Below are 10,022 nucleotides of genomic sequence, written 5' to 3'. Positions count from 1 at the left end.
GTTCCCTACCGGTGAGGTTACTAGGATTTCCGTATTCCGGTCGTGTGGGGAGTTGTTCTTGATGACAGGAGTTTTCTTTGTCTCTTTCTGACTGGGAGCAATCTCTCGTGAAGAAGGTTTATTCCTGGGTTAAACGCCACCAGGAAGAGGTTTGAATTGATACCCTTCTGACTAAGGCAAATATTGACTAGCTCTTAGTCACTTTGAACCGGTCGCATGTTAGTGGCCACCACTTCTTAAGGGAACTGCTTGTTTCCCATGGCCAGAAGAGGCCTTCCAGTGCTCTATCCTAGGACAATTGACAGAAACCTCGTATGGAGGGTGAGACAATTCGTACATCGGAGGAGGTTCGTGACTACTTGAGACAAGCAATAGATTTCCCACCTGGTGCTTCTAGCTATCAGTAGCGGGCTTAGTCAACATCAGGTGTTGGCAAATCGAATTGGCTTGAATCGCCCAGTTTGGACTGCCTTGATGATATTTTGGACTAGGCGGAAGTTGATTTGGCAATGGCGCTAGGTTCCGAATGTCCTTCACCTAGTCTTTGTTTTGCCTCATTGCTGTCCTCGACTTTACACTCTACCTCGCTGGGCGGTCGAGGACCGATTGGCACTTCTAGTTAGGATGAGGATGAAATTGAGATGGCCTTCTATTTGGCTTTCATTGAACCTGTTCCAAGAGGTTCCTATGAACCCGTTCTAGGCATGCCCTTTGAAAATGCTCAGGAGATGCATGCTCATTTGGACGATTGTGCCAAGGCTTGCGAGATGACTTATGGCGTGCCTTTTTGCTTGGTTCGTGACATTTCATGGGGTGGTGCTGATGGTGGTGCCCACACCCCTCGTTCTCTTCCCTTCACCATTTTTGGTGATGAAACTCTGATTCTTCCCTTCAACCCTAGGAGTTTGTCCCTAGACAACCTATTGACCATGGACTTAAGTGAGGATAGCTTCTCAACACCCTTCTCACCCTTTAGTACCTCCTTGGGGCAAGAGGTTTCTTCGCTAGTGGCCTTGGAGGAGACTAAAGTCGTGCCCCTAAATTCTCCCCTAGGTGACGATGAGCCGCCAAGTGAGCAAAGGCCCGATGTTTCCAGGGGCATGAATCTTCCACCTCAAGCTTTTTGTCCTTCTCCATCCTACCAGCTTGGGCAGTTGAGAAGTTTGAGGTCGACCTCTTAGGGTGAGAGGCATGGTTTTTCGGGGTTGCCTAGGCCCTCTAGATCCCTCCCTTCTGAGTCTTGCCTTTGTGGGTCTAGCCCCTTTGGATCCTGTCCACACGCTCGTAATGCTAGGGTTGAATTTGTTCACGAAACAATTAACAAGCTTAGAAGCTTGCTTTCCCTTGTAAGCTTTCTCAATGCCCATCTCCAGCCTCTCCTAATTTATCATTCATCTACTGTCCATATTTCTCTTGTGTGTTTGGGAGTGGACTCACTGACTGCGTGGATCGTAAATGATAGGGTCGAGCTAGAAGATGAGGTCTGTGCTGTGGTCTTTCTCGATTCAAGCTCACTTGGAGGTTATCAAGGTGAGGGTTGAGAAGGATGTGGTGGAGGCCGCCTTTGCTCATGTGCATGTTTACTCCTGCTCATTAGAGAAGATTGTTTTTGCTCTGTGAGGATGTGTCCTACCTCAGCAGTGACTTAGAGAAATCAATGGAGGAGATAACTCACTACTACCTAAAGGTTAAGCTCTTGGAAAAGGAGCTAGCACTGGGCAGGATCGACTAGCCTGCTTAGACGAAGAGTTGGAAAAGATAGAGGAGCAATGCCAAGTATGTTAAGCTAGTGACTCCCTACTATGCAAGAGGAAAGTTTCCTCCCGAGACCATCAGATAGCTACTTTAGAGTTTGAGTTGGCTTCTTCCTAGGAAGAGCTATTCTGACTTTTTCCCTAGTTGGTAACAGTGAAGGTAAGGTGGGAGGTGGGCTTGATCACACTAGTTTGCGAGGAGGAATGAGAAACTTAGGAGAAGTGTTCCCTCCTTTAACAGTCATGCGAGTGTAGGAACACTCAGCTTTAAAGTAAGGCGAGAGATGGGCTACACTGCTCTAGTTGTCAAGGAGGAATGGAATACTTAGGGTAGGTATTCCCACATTTGACCGCCTAGCGAGATGTGATTGGAGAGATGATTAACTTTATGATGATAAACGATGTGAATGATTTTATTGAAATAATATCTTTACAAGTGATGTCTTTCTACAAGGTGTCTTACTTGAGGTGGTTTAGAAAAAATATTTCTTGAGGTGCTCTACATTCCATGGGTGTGGAAATTTTTTTCCTTTGGCATGCCTTAACAAGTAGGTTTGAGGTCGATGGTAGGCCGTGACTACATACGGTCTTTCCCATTTCGCCTGGCATTTTCCTTCCTCTTGGGTTGTTACTTTGGCTTCCTTTAGGACCCCAAATTCCCTACTTTGAATGATATGGGTCTCACCCTCCTGTTGAAATAACATTATATTTTCCTCTTGTTGACCATCATTTTGATCTCCGCCTCCTATCTCATCTCTTCCACTAAGTCCATATTCTCGCGTACTGCCTCTTCGTTCAGTTTCTCGTCGAAGTTCTTGACTCTATAACTTAGCACTCCTACTTTTGCGTGGATTATGGCCAAACTTCTGTAAGTTAAGGAAAAAAAGGGTGTTTCTTCAGTCGAGGTCTTTGTGGTTGTTTGATACGCCCACAAGGCCCTCTGGAGTTCTTCTGCCCATGTCCCATTCTTATCCGCCAGCCTCTTCTTCAGAATCGTACAAGAGTTTTATTGGTTACCTTAACATGTTCGTTGGCCTGTGGGTGCTCGGGGGAGGAATATTTGACTTTTATTCACAGTTCAACATACCAATTGGGGTAGTGGTCAGAGTTGAACTGTCATCTATTATCCGCAATGATGGTTTGTGGAATGTCGAACCTGCGCACTATAGTCTTCCATAGGAACTTGGTGATGTTGGTGGTGGTTACCATTGCTAGGGGTTTCACTTCATGAAGTAGTCTGCTGCAACAATGATGAATTTAAAACCTCCTTTCCCTAGGGGCATGGGATCCAGGATGTCCACCCCCATTGTGCAAAGGGCCACAAGGGCATGATCGATGCCACTTCCTCGGATGGGCAATGTGGAATTGGTGTGTATACTTAGCCCTTTATGTATTTCTTAAAAAAGTGCTCTACATGTTTGAGGGCATGAGGCTAATAATAGCTTGCCCTCATGACTTTTACCGTTAGGGCTCTTCTGCAGGAATGGTTTCCTCACACTCCTATGTGGATCTCTGCCATCACGTATTGTACTTCTTCTAGCGAGATGCACCTCAGTAGGGGGCTGCCTTAGTCTTCACTTTCCTTGCCTCTTCTTTTTCAGGTGGCAGCTCTTCGATGCTTAAGAATTTGGTTATTTTTTGGGCCCATTCACGTACTCCTGTCTCTACTTCCGAGACCTTGAGCCAAACGGCCAGAGTATCCATCCCCAACAACTTTGCTATGGCGAGTCCTGCTAGGAAGGCTTTGTACTCTCCTTCATTATTAGTTGTCTTGAACTCAAGCCTTATCATATTGTATTTAGTTTCTTCGCAAGAATCCGCTACCATATGCACCCCTACCCCCTACTTGATCGGCAAGAGGAGCCATCGACGTAGATTTTCCAGGGATTCTTGGTAGGTTAAAGTGGTATGTCTTCAGGGGCTCATGTGAGTTTTGTCATCAATTCTACAAGGGGAGATAATTGATATTGAACTCAATAAGTTTGATTGACCAGTTCACCAGGCGGTCGGACGCGTTCAGCCTTTGTAGTAATTTCTTTAGGGGTGCTTTTGTCAGAACCTTCATTGGTGGGCTTGGAAGTAAGGCCTCGGCAGGCATGCGTCTATTACAAGGGCGAATGCCATCAATTCAGAGGGCTAGTATCTAATTTCGGCTCCCCTCAAGGCTCTACTAGTGTAGTAGGCCTACTTTTGTACCCTGTCTTCTATAGTTTTCCTAGTTGCCTGAGCTCATTCAAATCTGATTATACTCGAAGTATGTGTCTATAAAGCTTAACATCTGATGGCCCGCAGTTGAGTCCACAATGAAATCGATGCAAGGCAATGGAAAACTGTCTTTTAGGCATGTTTTGTTCAGGTTTGTGAAATCGGAGCATATTCTCTATTTTTCATTCGACTTTTTGGCAAGGACAACGTTAGAGAGCCACTTGGGATAATGGGCCTTTCTGATGAACCCTGTAGTTAGGACACGCTCTACCTCTTCTGCTATCGTTGCGTACTTCTCGATGCTAAAGCTTATCCACCTTTGTCGAACCGTCTTGGCATTTGGTTCAACATCCAAACAATGCTTGATTACGTTGCTATCAATTTCGGGCATATCCTCATGGCTCCAAGTGGAGATATCCTTGTGTTCAACAAGTAGCTTCTTTAACTGTGATCTTACCTCAAGCTTCATTCTGGTTCCTATTCTTGCATTCCTTTTTGGGTGAGCTTCGTCAAGGGCAACTAATTCAAGAGGCTTGTTGACTCCACTTCATTTCAAAGTCCATTCATCTCGAGTTTCAACCTCTCGTTCAATGAGCTCAAGAGGTGGGGGCAAAGGCTGCTGTTCGGTTGTGAGTGATTAAGCTACACACACAATGGTTCCCCTATCTTTGAGTTCTTGCACATATCATTCCCTAACCAATACTTGCTTACTGCGCACTTCTCCTATGCCCGCCTCCGTGGAGAAATTCATCCTCAGCTCGTATGTGGAGGTTATGACCTTCATTTTGTTCAAGGCCGGTCGCCCAATTATTGCATTGTCGGAGGAGCGAGTCTTCACCACTAGGAAGTTTGTCATGGTGGTGGTTGAACAAAGGCTCGTTCCCGCAGTAATGGGAAAGCTATCAAACCTACTGGTTGTACTGTTTTTCTTGAAAACCACACTAGCGACGTCAGCGAGGTTCGTAGTCTGCTTTGGTCTATGCCCATCCTTACGAATGCCAGCCAAACTTTTGTTGTCTACAAATATTCTTCATGTGGTAAGATTGGTGATCAACATTGTTGCCCATATGACTAACACAAAAGGGGGTTTGAATTTAGTTGTTTTAAAAAATTAACAATTGTAAACCAAATATAAAATGTGAATAAAATATGAAGCAGCAATAAATATAAATAGTAAGAGTAAGAGAGAAGCATATTCAATATTTTAATGAGGTTCAGCTTCACTGTGTATGTCCTCGCCTCAAGCTACCTCTTAAGGATTTTCAAATTCACTATTCAACCTCTTTCAGGTGGGGATAGAAACATATTTCACCTTTGAACAATACCGCTTAAAAGAATTCGTGTAGAACACCTTCGACACTAACAACCACCTTACACATGGTGATTCAACTATTCCCTATGTAGAACATATTCTACACGCATAAGAGTTATACACACCCTTTTACTGAAACAAGAGCTGATAGTGGGTAAGTTATTAGAAAACACTCATCAATGAGTAAAATGAAAATAGTACAATGCAAACTATATCTCTCTCAAAATGAACAAGGGATAAGGCTCAATGTTTAGAGGAGAGATTGTAAGTTTTGAATGAATGTGGATAAGAAAATCAACCTATTTATTGCCTTCTCTAAATTACTAAGCAATAGTGAAAGCTTACTATTTTACCTTGTTTGATGATGTTTTGGTTTTGGTTTTCTTGGTTTTTGATGGGTAGGCTGTTTTGTTTGGTTTATTTTATTTCAAATAAAAATTTCTCCTTTTTGCAATTGTCAATGACAACATCATAAATCTTATACTTTTGGCATCTGATAAAATGAGCATTATTTACTTTTCAAAATTTTCAAACAAAAGCAACAACCTTTTGCTTATGTCAAAAATAACATCAATCGCTTTTCAAAATTTTCAAATTTATCATGCACATGTGAGAGATAACAATCAATCATCTTTCAAATTTTTAAAATTCTGACTTTTAATCATGTGTTGCACATGTAAAAGATGATAATCAATCATCTTTAAAAAATCCAAATTTTTAATTTTTAATTTTTAAATATATCATGCACATTTGAAAAAAGCAATTTGATGCTTTATGAGAAGCTTCATTTTGAGCCTAAATCTTATTTCAAATTTTGAAAGAGATGTACAAAATTTACTCTAAGAACTTTATTTGTAAGATTGTTCCCTTTCTTGCTTATGCTTGATTCGTTGATGTGCTGGACTCCATTGTGTAGACAACTTGACATTGAGACTCATTTATGCTTGAACTCATTCGTTATCATCAAAATCTATATGAAGATATATAATTATATAAAACTTGAAACTTTGGGTTCAACAATCTCCCAATTTTTTATGGTGACAAACACTTGGTAAAACTCTGAGATCTGTAGTAATACTTAAGTTCTCCCTAAGAATGTACATTAGTTTTTCAAGCAATAGATAAACATAATTTCAAGCGTATATAACAAGTTTAACAATTCAAAGGATGCTACTTTAAATAAAGCATTGGCAAGAACATGTTAATGTTCTATTCTAAAACTTCTCCCCCTTTTGGAATCATTAAAAAGGAACTGTAGTGACCGATGGCTAGATGAAAACGATACATTAGTAAAAACTGTGGTGCGATAAATAATTGGAGTTGCCCAGGTCCCGACAAGTGGTGTAAAGCCTTGAGGCCTAGCTTTATCGACTTTGTGCATAAAGAGATTCAAATCCGCGGGATGTTTTTGACAAATGGGGTTTTGTAAAGATTTGAAAGTTTTAGATTTTTGTTCAAAAGAATCATCTTTTCCCATCAGATACTCAAAAAACTTCTTACATCATTCCTTTGTTTATCCAAAACGATAGTATGGCTGAGCAACTTTCTTCCATAATGTTCCAGATTTGAATCTTCACACCTTAACCACCCATTTTCTTTCCCAAGGCTGTTAACATCATGATAGGACTAGAGATGCCTTTTTTTGGTCGGACTGATTATGAGATTGTTGCAGAATCAAGAACTCTTAGTGCTCAATATGCTGCCTCTGTTATTGTCTTAGAGGTTATTGGTGTGGGTGACTGAGGTCAATCAACTTCTCAACACTAGGATAATGCCTATTTCGTCAGCCACCCAACACTGAAGACTTTTATGAACCTAGCCTTTCTGGCGTAAGCTTTCTTGCGGGACATTGATGACCCACCTCCCATAAATCCCCTTGCGATGGTTTTGATTTTTCCTAGGAGCGCATTGTCGGATTTTGGAGAGGAACATTTTCCGCACTCCTTGTTGTTGTCCTCCTTCTCTTTGGGCTTTCACTTCTGTGGGTCCTTCATCCCTATTCATGTTTGCTATCCTCTGATCGCCTGGGAGGCGAGGAGTGTCAGGCGACCAATCGTTCGAGGGTTCCATCTTCCTGCATTTCTTCTATCCACTGCTTAAGATAATGGCAATCTTTTGTTGCATGTCCTTTGACATTGTGGTATGCGAAGTATTTGTGGGTCCTTTTGCACAGTTACCATTGTCCCGAGGGCGCTCTCTACTCCTTGTTTGTACATTCATATTCGAGTGCATTGGTCAGCCACTCTAGTGCCTGGAGGTTGCTCCGCTGTCTTTCCTAATTTCATGTTTTCCTTTCCTTGTCTTTGGCTCCTTTTCACGGATTCTCCTACCACTGGTTCCGTCGGATTGCCCTTCCACATGCTCCAATTTTGACTTGCTTTGGGAGGTCAGGGTTGGGAGAGTATCTTCTGCATTAACGAAGTCGTCCGTCCAGTCCATGAACTCCCTCAGTGTGGTTGGGGTCTTCCTTGTCAATGTTGCCATGAAAGGGTTCCTCGGCTAGATTCCACCTAGGAGGGCCGCCAATGTAATCTTCTCATCTTGGTCATCCGTTGCCATGTGCTCTTTGTTGAACCAAGAAGGATAAGATTTCAAACTCTCATTCCCCAATGTTTTATGGTAATGAGGTATGCATAAGGCCGCCTTCCCTTCTGCCTAGTCATGAATTGAGTCAAAAACGGCCTGCCTAGCTCAACGAAACTATCGATAGAGCTTGCAAGACTCCGAACCATCCTCTAGCAGATCCTCTAAGTGTCAAGAGGAAAGCTTGAAATGTAATCTTCTTTGAAAAATCGTGGAGTGTGATATGAGCTTTAAATGTCTCTAGATGCTTGACTGGATCTTTAGATCCATCGTACATCTCAATTTGCGAGACCTTGGATTTTGTTGGGAGCGGCATTACTATCACCTCAACACTGTAAGGCAAATCTGTGCTATTGAGAAATTGATCGGCTGAGGAAGACACTCCTATCTTCATGATCATTTCCTCGTACTTGTCTATGAGGCTGCATAACTTTTGGTGCAGCCTCTTCTTTTACTCATTGTCGGCAACCATTTTGCAAGCACTTTGTGATTCCGCTTTGGTTTGCTTGTTCTGGCTCAGTGTAGCACCTTCCCCAGATCTGACATTTCTTTGCTTTAGGGTCTCATTCTCCCACTAGAGATTCTCCATCTTCAGTTTTATCTTCTTTATCCACTCCTCCATCTATGCAAATCTCCCCTCCATATTCATTGAGGTAGCCTCTTGATTGTGGGTCCTTGAGAATGTGTCGTAGTAGGCATATGAAAAGCATGCGGATGTTATCAGTTTATCCCATAGACGACACCAATTGTTGTGGACGTGTTTCATACCATCACATACGATCTCAGTCATCCTACATTAAAAGAAGCATAGCGGTTCAGTGTGTTGGAAAAACCTTCGATGCCTAAGTAAGAGTTTATGGCGGAAAAGTATGAAATCAAAAGGGTCACCCAAGTTACCTTGAATAGCCTTTCCTTACCAGCTATATAGGTACTTACCTAACCGATAGAGATTGTATAACTGCATGATCCTCTTTGATGATCCCGGGGAGTGCTAAATATCAGGCCTTGGATAGGCAGTAGTCTTGAATAGTTATCCTTTTAAGGAAGGTCCGCGATCTCCTTGACAGTTATATGATTAATCTGCACTTGATAGATTTTTCAATTCCATGGTGGTATCTCCACGGGGTTGTGATATATATCTCTCTATTCCTTGTTTGTTGGACTCTTGATCTTGTGTTGTTGGGCCTTTGTAAGGTTACTTTGGCCCAGTTCGTGAGGGGTGAATATCCATCCCCCAGCTACCTTATATATGGTCATTGGAATTAAGAAATATTGTCGAGTCTTTTTATTAATTAGTTGTTTTTTGTGTTTTTTAATTGCAAAAGTCAAAATAAATAATTACATAAGATTTATCTTGCGAGATGAAAATATCTTTTGGTGAGTGTTGTGGACGTGCTATGTGCTCCTACTAATGGCCTTCATCAACCTGCACCAAGAAGATAAGAGGGGCTCGGTGTGGTGAGGGACTCCTCCAATGTCTAAATCCGAATAGTGTAAGAAATATTTCAATTCTCGGATTGTTTTCAAAATTACCTTTGGCATATGCTTTGGCCTCTATTTATACCGGCTTGTCTTATGCTGAGTGTGTGATTGGAACGGCTAGTCTTATGGCTTGACCATCTCTAATCCTGGCAGGACTGTGGACTGTTAAGATTTCAAGTCCACTACGAATTTAGTGCGTTTCGGCGGTTAGGGACTGGGTTTCTACTGGGCAGGCTTTTGGTTCTGGATTCGTGGGCCCTTGGGACATGGGGTTCGGCCTAGTATTAAGGATGTGCAAATTCGTGATGATTTTTGTTTTTCAAAGAAATTGAGATTTTATCCGAAACTTTGGTGCGAGACAATCTAGCTATCTTCGTATATCTGTGGAAGACAGTGGAACAATGTTCCTACCCCGAAAACCTGAAATGGCGTCGACAAATTCCCCCCACTGATGAACAGCTTGGCCGTGAACTTAATCATTGGGATTTTGACAGATGAGACTGAGTTCATGTGGTTCCTATTTTACTAATCTCCATCTCTTTCTTTTTCTTTCTGACTGCTGGTTTTTGGCCGGTGTTTTTAGTTAGTTATATGCAACACACTTTCTCCCCCTTTATACAACACCTATAGAGTAACCCAGCTTGTCACTTGCAGTTCACAGATGAGGGATAAAATTAAACTGTAAA

Source organism: Juglans regia, chromosome 10 (genome assembly GCF_001411555.2).
Source record: "Juglans regia cultivar Chandler chromosome 10, Walnut 2.0, whole genome shotgun sequence".
NCBI classification, from domain to species: domain Eukaryota; kingdom Viridiplantae; phylum Streptophyta; class Magnoliopsida; order Fagales; family Juglandaceae; genus Juglans; species Juglans regia.
This window is presented reverse-complemented; position numbering follows the sequence as displayed.